This window comes from Cryptomeria japonica, chromosome 11 (assembly GCF_030272615.1).
Source record: "Cryptomeria japonica chromosome 11, Sugi_1.0, whole genome shotgun sequence".
NCBI lineage: Eukaryota > Viridiplantae > Streptophyta > Pinopsida > Cupressales > Cupressaceae > Cryptomeria > Cryptomeria japonica.
The window spans coordinates 567,483,345-567,493,671 of NC_081415.1; positions in this window are offsets into that span (position 1 = coordinate 567,483,345).

A 10,327-nucleotide genomic window follows, 5' to 3' on the forward strand; every position below is an offset into this window, starting at 1 on the left:
ATTTGTCCTTTTTAAACATGTTGGTATAGGAGTAAATAAGAAAACTTTTGTTAGTTTTTCGAGACAACATAAATGATGATGTTAGACTTATATAGGATGTTGGTGCACTTAAAAAAGATACCATAAAACTTGTAAAGACATTATTTGTATTGTACAAAACTCCAATGCACTATGAGGGTGCTAGTATCCTTGAGTAGACATGACCCTACCCAAATAGATAGGACCATGCAAAATCTACAACATAATTTCTCTTGCTAACATCCTTGATAAAAAAATATTACAATGTAAAAATTTAAATGTGACCCCAATATTAATACTTTGTCCATCCTATTGGATCCCAAAATTGTTGCTCCACTTCTTAGAACTAAAATCAATTCCTAATACTTTATCCATCCTATTGGATCCCAAAATTGTTGCTCCACTTCTTAAAACTAAAATCAATTCGTAAGGCTAGGGTTGTATTCATGCAAGTGAAATCATCTCATCAACAGATCATGGAGGGTTAGAGGCGTATCGAGCCTCCAGTCACTGACGAAATTGAGGATAATAATGCTTGTGATGAGATGAAAGAGTTGCCCCAAACAAAGTCTGGTTCGGCCCTTATTTTCAATCGTCCTCAGGTTGATGCTAAAGACAGAGATAGAGGGAAGCAATTTGCGGCAGAGTCTCTACATATAGAGAATGTCATGCCAAAATTCTCTCGGATTGTGAGATGGGCGGCAAGAAGAATGCCATTCCCTCAAACATGAGCAGAGGAGCGAGGAAGAAACACCTTGGTGGAGGCAGATATGGTATGTGAGCCATATCTAGATATTAAGTGGCCCGGCGATGCACTACTTAGAGAAGCATTACGGGTTTTTGAGTTGCTAGTTCGGCGACCATGGTATACAGAGAGGCATCCCTTTGATAAGGTTTGACGCCAGTTTGGGCAGAAGCAGCCAAAATGGAGGTGGCGTGATGATAGAAAATGGTCAACCCGTGTGCAGAGTTTGTCAAGAGCTCCAAAATGGAGGCGACATAGGCGTGATGTAGACTTTGGAGACAAGGAGGCACAGAACCAGGTTGTTTCACTCATGGAAACTGAAGAGGCAAAACCAGATTCGGAGTTTGGAGAAGTAAAGAGAGTTGAGACGGTGAGTGAATTTGCGGTCTTGAATGACACATTAGGAGACAATGAAATCTGTCATTATTTTGGTGAGTCGGGGCATAAGCAATATTTATGTCCGACAAGGAAAATTCACCACGCTGATAATCACCATAGTGGTAATGGTGTTCACCTGCCTGCCGAGAGCGGCGATGAAAATGATACTAGCTGTGTTGAATGCCTCGTTCCTATAGATAATGAATTTTGTCTGGTACCCGATGATGTTCCCATTAAACTCACTCCCGGTAACATGGAGCTTACCCTTATCGTGCCGAACCTTGAGAAGCTCATATCCCTTCTCAGACGGAGGCCTTACAAAGAAGAAGGTGAATCGGAAATGAGGAACTCAGGGGACTTATACAGGTGGAAAGATCTCCTAGAAAATATTCAAGCGAGCGATGAGGAATTAAAGGAGGATTTGGGGTGCATGTCGGCTGTGGAGCAGAGGATGCTCGAACCCAGCAATTCCAACTCCTCCATGTCGGTGGTGACCCATCTGAAGAACGTGGCGATATTGATATCGAAGAGTGGCAACGACAGTGTAGAGTTCTCTCGCATGGAATACATCGGGACAGACTCTTATGGAAATGGCTACGATGGCTTGCAGAGCGCTTGTGAAACCATAAGCGCTCTCTCTGATTTTCTGATTATTGATGAAAATTTTGAAAATTCTCCGATAGGAAATGGAGGCAAAGGCCAGATTCAGCGTGGTGACAATGTGGAAGTCTGTGCTAACGTGGAAACGGAGGGAATGATGGAGCCTGCAAAGCCGTTACAATACGATTGCAATAGGCATGAGAAATCTGACAGCGAATCATACTTCTGGGCCCTGGCACACCTAAAGGCTGGGGAAAATGTAACCGATTTTGGCAGCTTGGTACCAGAAACTATCGGTGGTTTCACATACGATCTCACATACGGCGACTTGCTCATGATATTCTCCCAGCATGGGCTACTCGCGGTATTTGCCCAGAAGGGCGTTATGGATTGTAGCAATAACCGCCGTAAGAATGCACTCGATGGCATCCTGTGGAGCACGGATACCCTGTTTCTTGTGGTACCGCAGTATCACTTTGCAGATATGCGTTTCAAAGACTGCCTGATTCTGGCTAGTGACGGCGTTTGGTACATTGTGTCTACCGATGTGGCATGTGAAGTCTCCTACAGATGCCTGGTGTTTCATAGCAGAGGACGAAGGAATGGCAATAAGGTGAAATCTGGCGAATCCAGTCCATTTGGAACGAAGGTGGATAAGCATTTCAACAACTCGGTTAAAGTAAAGCTGGTATCAGAGAATGATGTCTCTGCAGTCCCTGCATATTCCAAAGATTCTCAGGGACAGGGAACAAAAGATGTCGGTATGATAAATGGTCTGGGGCAACCGGTTATTGATGGGTATTTACTTCTAGAGTCTATCACTGGACCAGGTGGTTTGAATGTACAGAAAGCCCGCGATGTTTTTGACAAAACTCCTGAACCAAATCCGTTTTTTAGGAATACATTGATCGTTGATGTTGTATTTGGAATGGTCGACATGGGAAAAAACGTCGTAAATGACAGTAAGAGTGTTTTTGTTAATATTGACTTTGAGAATGACCAAGACAGGAATGGTGAAAGTATCGATATATCAGCTACAGGAGTTAAATATACTGTCATGTTGTTTAGTTTTATTAATTCTGATTTCGCATGGCGATTATTAATTCGAAGTGTTCTGGAACAGATTTTGGCGAAGCTCAAATCTTCAATGGGCCTGGTTCTGTAAGAAATGATATGGAGAGCAGGGGATGTTGTTGTGCATGGCTTGACTGGTTAGCCTTAGGGGGGAGATTGTTAGGAATATGAAGTCTAACGGTCGCATGACAGTTCATCTTCCCACACTCTTCACTTGATAGCTGAATATGATTGTATAAGTAGATGAGTACATGTCATGTAAATATCGATTGGTTAGTAGAAGTTATTCTCTGCTTGCAAGTGGATGTAGCCATTTTTATGGTGAGCCACATAAATATTGTGTTATGTGTTATTTGTGTTTGCCTTAATTTTCTTTTTGTTGTTTTGTGTTCATATTATGTGTTTTCTCTACTCGATTTAAAACTAACAAATAGACACGACAACCGAACTGTTAGACAGCCAACAAGCACTAATGGTGAACACTAAAGTTTTGTGGGACTGGTTCTTTGGGCAATATTATATTATGATAAGGGTGCATGGTTTAAAGGAGCAGTTATTTTCACGTGTATGAATTCATAGATCAATTATTCAGAAAAACATCTCAACTACACATGCCTTGATGAGGAGTGATCCCCACAATACGCTAAGTGTGCAATGTTAATTAAAAGAAAAATTCTATCAAATAATTATTTACTTTGACAAATACTCAAATCATGCATAGTCTATTGATTTGAAAGAGATTCAATGATGAGAAAGAGGTTGAATCGTTAACAAGACAATTTGAACTTCACAGAAATTGAAAGGCTTTTCAAGAAATGACCCACTTAAGAGAACAAACATCACCGAGTCTCTAGCACCAACGAATGTGCCAAAGTAAAATGGGAGACTCCACGGGTAGCAAGATCAAATGAAGATTGTGACTTGATTGAATGGATAGTAGACTTTTGAATTTATGGTGCTCTTTCATGATATCTTCATTTGTGAAATTAAACCTGGAAAATGTGAATTTAAACCTGGAAGCCTATTCACTTGTGGGCATGTAGATGATGCTGAATTCAAAGTTCATGTCGACGACATGGAGATAACGCTGAGCTCACAAGATCTATCTTATTGTATCATATAGAAAGCTCTGTCAATGTGCCTCAGAATCTGCTAGTGCCTCCATTATCAACGAGGAAGAATGGCTTGTGGCTATGGAGCTAGGCTTCTTCACCTGCCTCCCTATGGCCATCAACGCTGCAATAGAGCCTGATACGCTATAGATCATAGCTAATGCAGGTGATGGCCTTCAAGTTTCCCCTGCTCAGATTGTGTCCGAAATTCCAAATGTAACAAACCCAGATGCATCAATTACTCTAGATAGGATTCTGGGAGTTCTAGCAAATCATTCCCTCCTCAGTTGTTTTGTAACCACAGACAAGAATGGAAATCCTGAGAGGCTCTATGGTCTGACTCCTCTCTGCAAATACCTTGTGCAGAACAAGGATGGCTTTTCCTTGGCACCACTGGCCTTGATGAGCCAGGACAAGGTGTTCATAGACACTTGGCATTATCTTAAGGATGCTATTCTTGAAGGGGGCCAACCATTCACCAAGGCACATGGGGTGAATGCATTTGAGTACCCTGTTCAAAGACCTTGCAAAAGCAACAGCATTTGCAGGAGGTGTGAAGCCAAATTATTGTGTTAATGGAGTCTGGGTTATTGAGTTCCAGAAATGATCTCATTATTTCCAAAATGCCCCCATCAAAAGTGATTGTGTTATCCACTATGTATGTGGGCCATTAGACACGAGTTGTGTGATTGTTTGCTAAAGGTAGTAGGTGAAATGGCCCCACCTGATACCTAAAGATTTATCTTCTTGCTTCTAAATGGTAATTAATATCGAAAATATTATTTACTGAAGTAGTTGAGCCTAATTCGCATATTGTATATTGCAATTAATTATAAGATATTATTAACATGGAAGGGGTTGACTTTAATTAGTGTGGATGATAATAGGCAATATTATTATTTTCTTATAAATAGATTGTGCTGAAGTGTATTTGGTCTTTATAAAGGGATCTTATTATTTATATAATTTGGTTGAATCTATAAAATTTATATAAGAAAAATATATATATTTTTTGGTAGAGATTTATTTTTAATTTATAAGTAGCTTATGTAATTATAAAGATGGAAAATACATACCTAACATTTTTATTTTTATTGTTTTGACATTTTTTTTCAATAAGCATATATTTTAATTGTTTTTAATGAGCATATAGTGTGAATATCTCCAATTTGTCTCCTCCTAGTTGAACTCACATTTGAATTGCTTTCTTCCATTCACTTTCAATATTTCTACCATCAAATACCTCTCTCTCTCTCTCTCTCTCTCTCTCTCTCTCTCTCTCTCTCTCTCTAATGGACACAATTGCACATCTTACCATCTCCCAATTCAACCTTTTCCTTTCTCACCACAACACTTTCCCTTTTCTACCCCAAAACCTTAATTCACCTCCAATGATCTAAGAAGCTTAAAAGACGTCTCTCTCTCTCTCTCTCTCACATGCACACACACATGAATCTAAGACTGGATGTGACCATATGAGATATCCTCCAAGAAAACACATCACAATTCACCATTGTTTTGAAACAACCTACACCTGCACCTATACGTATGTTTAGACACTTACAACATATTTCCATATATATTATTGTTGAATCAACCCAAGGAATTGATTACTATAGATCCCCCAAATGTGCCTTACGTACCAAATTTGTCCTTTTTAAACATGTTGGTGTAGGAGTAAATAAAAAAAAATTGTTAGTTTTTCGAGACCAAATAAATGATGATGCTAAACTTATATAGGATGTTGGTGCACTTATAAAGATACCACCAAACTTTTTGAGACATTGTTTGTACTATAAAAGACTCCAATGTACTAGGAGAGTGCTAGTACCCTTGAGTAGACATGACCCTAACCATATAGATAGGACCATGCAAAATCTGCAACATAATTGCTCTTGCTAACATCATTGACAAAAAAATATTCCAATGTAAATATTTAAATGTGAACCCAATATTAATACCTTTGTCCATCCTATTGGATCCCAAAATTGTTGCTCCACTTCTTAGAACTAAAATCAACTCGTAAGGCTAGGGTTGAATTAATGCAAGTCAAATCATATCATCAATAGATCATGGAGGGTTAGAGGCCAACTCTATGAGAGTGGGTTATATCTCCTAGATTTTGAATTCAACTTAGATTCATGAGGGCATTCCTAGAGTAATACCTGAATAGATATAAATTTGAACAAAATGGACCATTACACTATAACAAAAATTAAACCCAACTTGCTGACTTAGCCTCAAAGAATGTTATTGAACAAAAAATAGTTTGCTACCTCAATAACTCCTATATAGATCATAGGACTATGCAGGTGCAACCCACATAAAATGAATTCATTCGAGGCTTACTTAAGATGGTGTTGCTAGCTATATATCACTAGGTTACAAATTAATAGAAATTCCTAACCCTAAACTACCCATTGGTAACTTCATCTAATTGCCTGAGGATTTCCTATGAAATAGTCAATTTCAATCTTCAAACCCTTGGGTTAGTGGCCAATGAATGAGATTTCAATTAGAGGATTGAGTAATCTCCTACTATTTAGGCTCCACTAAACCTAAGTGAGTATACCTTGCAATATTTAAAGTTTCCATACAAATCATTTGCAAATATTGCATATATAGCAGATATATTCCAATGAAAATATACCAAGGAAATGATTAATTATTTTAGAATGTGGCTGCATTCTTGGTTTATCATCATCAACTTAACAATTGGGAATAAAACATAAACTAAAGCTAATCGTACAAAATAAATTTAAAAGAGATCTTCATAGTTGAGATGTTTCTGAAACAAATTTGGAACAAAGATAGATTGGTACTTGATTCCTAGGGACATGGAGTAAAATATCATATATATTTCATATCTAGAATTAATTTAAATCCAACCATTTAATCCCAACACTTATTCATTATACAAATGTTAATTAGATATGCACCCACAATTCTACTCAATGATCACAACACATATACTCATATTCACTACAATGTCCTTAGTGACAAATTCTCTTCTTGAAAGAAACCTATGAAATGCATTACACAGTCACACAAAGAGAATAAAGACAAACCAATACATCCTTAATGTACTAGTTCATGTGAATAAGATGACACAAGTTGGAGATAATCCTAAAGCATATTCTCATTAACTTTTCAAAATGATTGATACAATATCATAGATATAAATTTTAGACTACATACAAGCTACCCATCCAACTGTCTATTCTAGAACCTTTTCCAATGATCTTGATTTCTCAATTTTTATACAAGGAAGCAACATGCTTAGACTATATACAAGCTACCCATCCAAAAGTCTATTCTAGAACCTTTGCCAATGATCTTGATTTCTCATTTATATATGCTAAAAGAATCTTTACATTTCTCATAAAGCACAAATATTTACTCAGTGCTAGAGGGAATTTAAAAACAAAATTGCAAAGCTTGATGATGTTGATTTCATCTAACCAACTTGATGGCACAGATTATTCCAACTAAAATATTACAAAACAAAGAAAATAAAACATAATACGTAATTTATTGAGAAGATTGAAATATTTCAATGCATGTAGAGGATACCCCATTTTCCTCACTCTTCAATAAATACCCATGGCCATTGGGGTCTGGCAAGGCTCCTTTTAAGTGGAGTATAGTCTCTAAGTTCTCTCTCCTTCATTTTGTGCAGGTTAGAAATAAATTCAGTTGACAAATGTTCAATATACTTTTGGTTAGCATACACACCATTGAGGCCATTGACATGCTTCATTCCAAATTCTAGTGAAAATATTTTATTAAATTTAACACTTGTATTGTCAACAACTTGTCGTTAATAAGGACAATACTTGTGCCCTGTGGTAACATCTAGATAATCTCCATTTTCCACTCTTCTACAATTTTTAAACTACTATTAGTATCCTTAAGGAATGTGGGGAATTGAGTGTCTTTCATTTGGTCATATGTATTTAATTCTTTGATTGAAACTTCTTATTTAAGTTTATGTGTACTTTTATTCATTTATCAACTTGTTTCATTGCATATTCTGACTTCTCCTTAACAGGATCTTGTGTGACTTCCTCTCTTTTTGATTCTAACCTTCCTTGTAACCTTTTAGAGACCAAAATTTGTCAACATGTAGCTATAGTTTCTCAAATATGTCATTCATTAACTCTATGACAACACTGGCTTTTAAAGCCTTCCACTATGGAACTATCCATTCCTTTCTTTTCTCTAACTTTATTACTTCTAGTTTCCAATAAGACCTCTTTGAAGTAAGCTTCATTAGTCTTTTCTCATGATCTGGTGCATTAGTTATTAGCAATAGAGCAGTCCCTGAATAAGATTGCAATCTATCTCCAAACTTCATATTTTCTTCTCTCAAGTGCTCATTTTCTCTCTTATACCATGTGTTTTCTTTCACTAGGTTTTCAATATGAGCCTTTGTAAATTTTATTGCATTAAGTGTCAGGTCTAGAACCTCAACAAGGTTCATGTCTTCTAATCTATGAACAAGATATCCATATATTTGACTTGGATCCTCAATATTGAGAGACATCTTACGTGGTGGATATAAAGCCCAAGTATATGAAAACTTATTATTAGGGTGAATCCTTGATCGACTATAGATCTTATCTGTAGCTCCAACTCTCAATTTAACTTTCATGTTATAATTGCTCCTTAAGTTGTAAAAACCTATGGTTGAGCTAATATTCCATCTAGGTAGGATTAGGACCCCTTCTTCTTACAATAATCTTCTTCCCTTTTCAGGGATCATCTCTTTCATTTCCTTATCTACTTCATCTTGTAATTCCTTAAAGACTTGTGGATGCATTTTTGGGTTAATGTTCTTCACTACTTCTCTTATTTGTTTTCCTATATACTCAAGAATTGTGCAGGCTTGGAATTCAGGAGAATGTACAAAAGATTCATCAAAACCAAATGTTTGGCTAGCAAGATGTCTCACATCATTAGATAGTTGGTTAGAAGTTTCTAATAACAACCTAGTTTCTAGCTTCGTCTCATGTCTTGCTATGATTGCAAAAACTGTACAAAATGGATTTGTTGAAAATTAATTATAAACTTTTAAACAAATGCATTTGACATGTATAAAGTGAATCTCTCCAACTTTTTCTTACTTTCTCCTTTTTTGTACCAAAACAAGAGATCTAGAATAGGTTGTGACATATATCACAACTACATTGGTAGACATGCATGCATAATATGAAATCATAAACATGTCACCTTTACTATTAGTCTCTCTTTCCCCCTCTACCTCTTGGGCTCTCTATTTCTCTACCTCTCTCAATATCTCTTTTTCTTCATCTATCTCTTTGTCTTTCTCCATCTCTATTTGTGGCCTTCTCTATCTCCCTATCTCTCTATCACTCTCCCTATCTCTCAATCTCTTTCCATGTCCATCTTTATCTCTTTATATCACCCTCTTTCTATATCTCTTCCTCTCCCCCTCTTCTCTTCGTCTTTGTTAATCTCTCCCTTTATCTTCATCTTTGCCTCTATCTTCCTCTCTCACCCTTTATCTCTAGGCATATCAACCCCTCTTTTTGATCTATATCCCTCACCCCTCTCCTTATTCCTACATCTCTACACCTATATCTCTTTTCCTTTCTATATTTTTTCTTCCATCTCTCCCTCTATCTCTATCTTGGTATCTTTCCACCTCTCTCTACGTTGCTTCCCATCTCTATCTTGATCTTTCTATCTCTCTCACATCGTCCCCCCCTCTCTCTCTCTATTTATATTTATCTCTTCCATCTCTATCTATTTAGTTATCCCCCCTCTCCTTATCTCCCCCCCTCCTTTTCTACAAAGCTATATCCTTCTCCACCTCCATCTCCATCTCTATCTCCATCTTATCTCTAGCCTCCTCTCTACCTCCATCCCTTATTTCTATCTCCTTAACCCCCCTCTCTCTCTTCCTCCCTCTATCTCTCGTTTCCATCCTTATCTATCCCTCTCTCTCCATCGCTCCCTATTGCAAACATAACATGATCCTATTGGTAATTGATCTTGATTATCTTCCTAATTTAAAGGCTTTACCTCAATCATGTTCATATCCTTGTAAGCATATGCATAGTTGAATGGGAGATATCGCTTGTCTATTAAGACCACATGGACTATGAAAATATATGTAAAAAATATACTTTCTTCCGAATTGACTTTCCACACCTCTTCGACATCGCACACTAAAGTGTGATTGCTACTTATTAACAAGACTTTAATATGTATCTATATCTGATTAATTTAAAATGAGGATAATATATCCATTACAGTGGCCACTATAATCAGTAAAACCTTATTTTAAAAAATTATAAATTGAAAACTACGTTTTAACTTATAGATCCAATCGATGCGTCCATTACCCTTGTGGGTGTGACTGCTACAGCCTTAT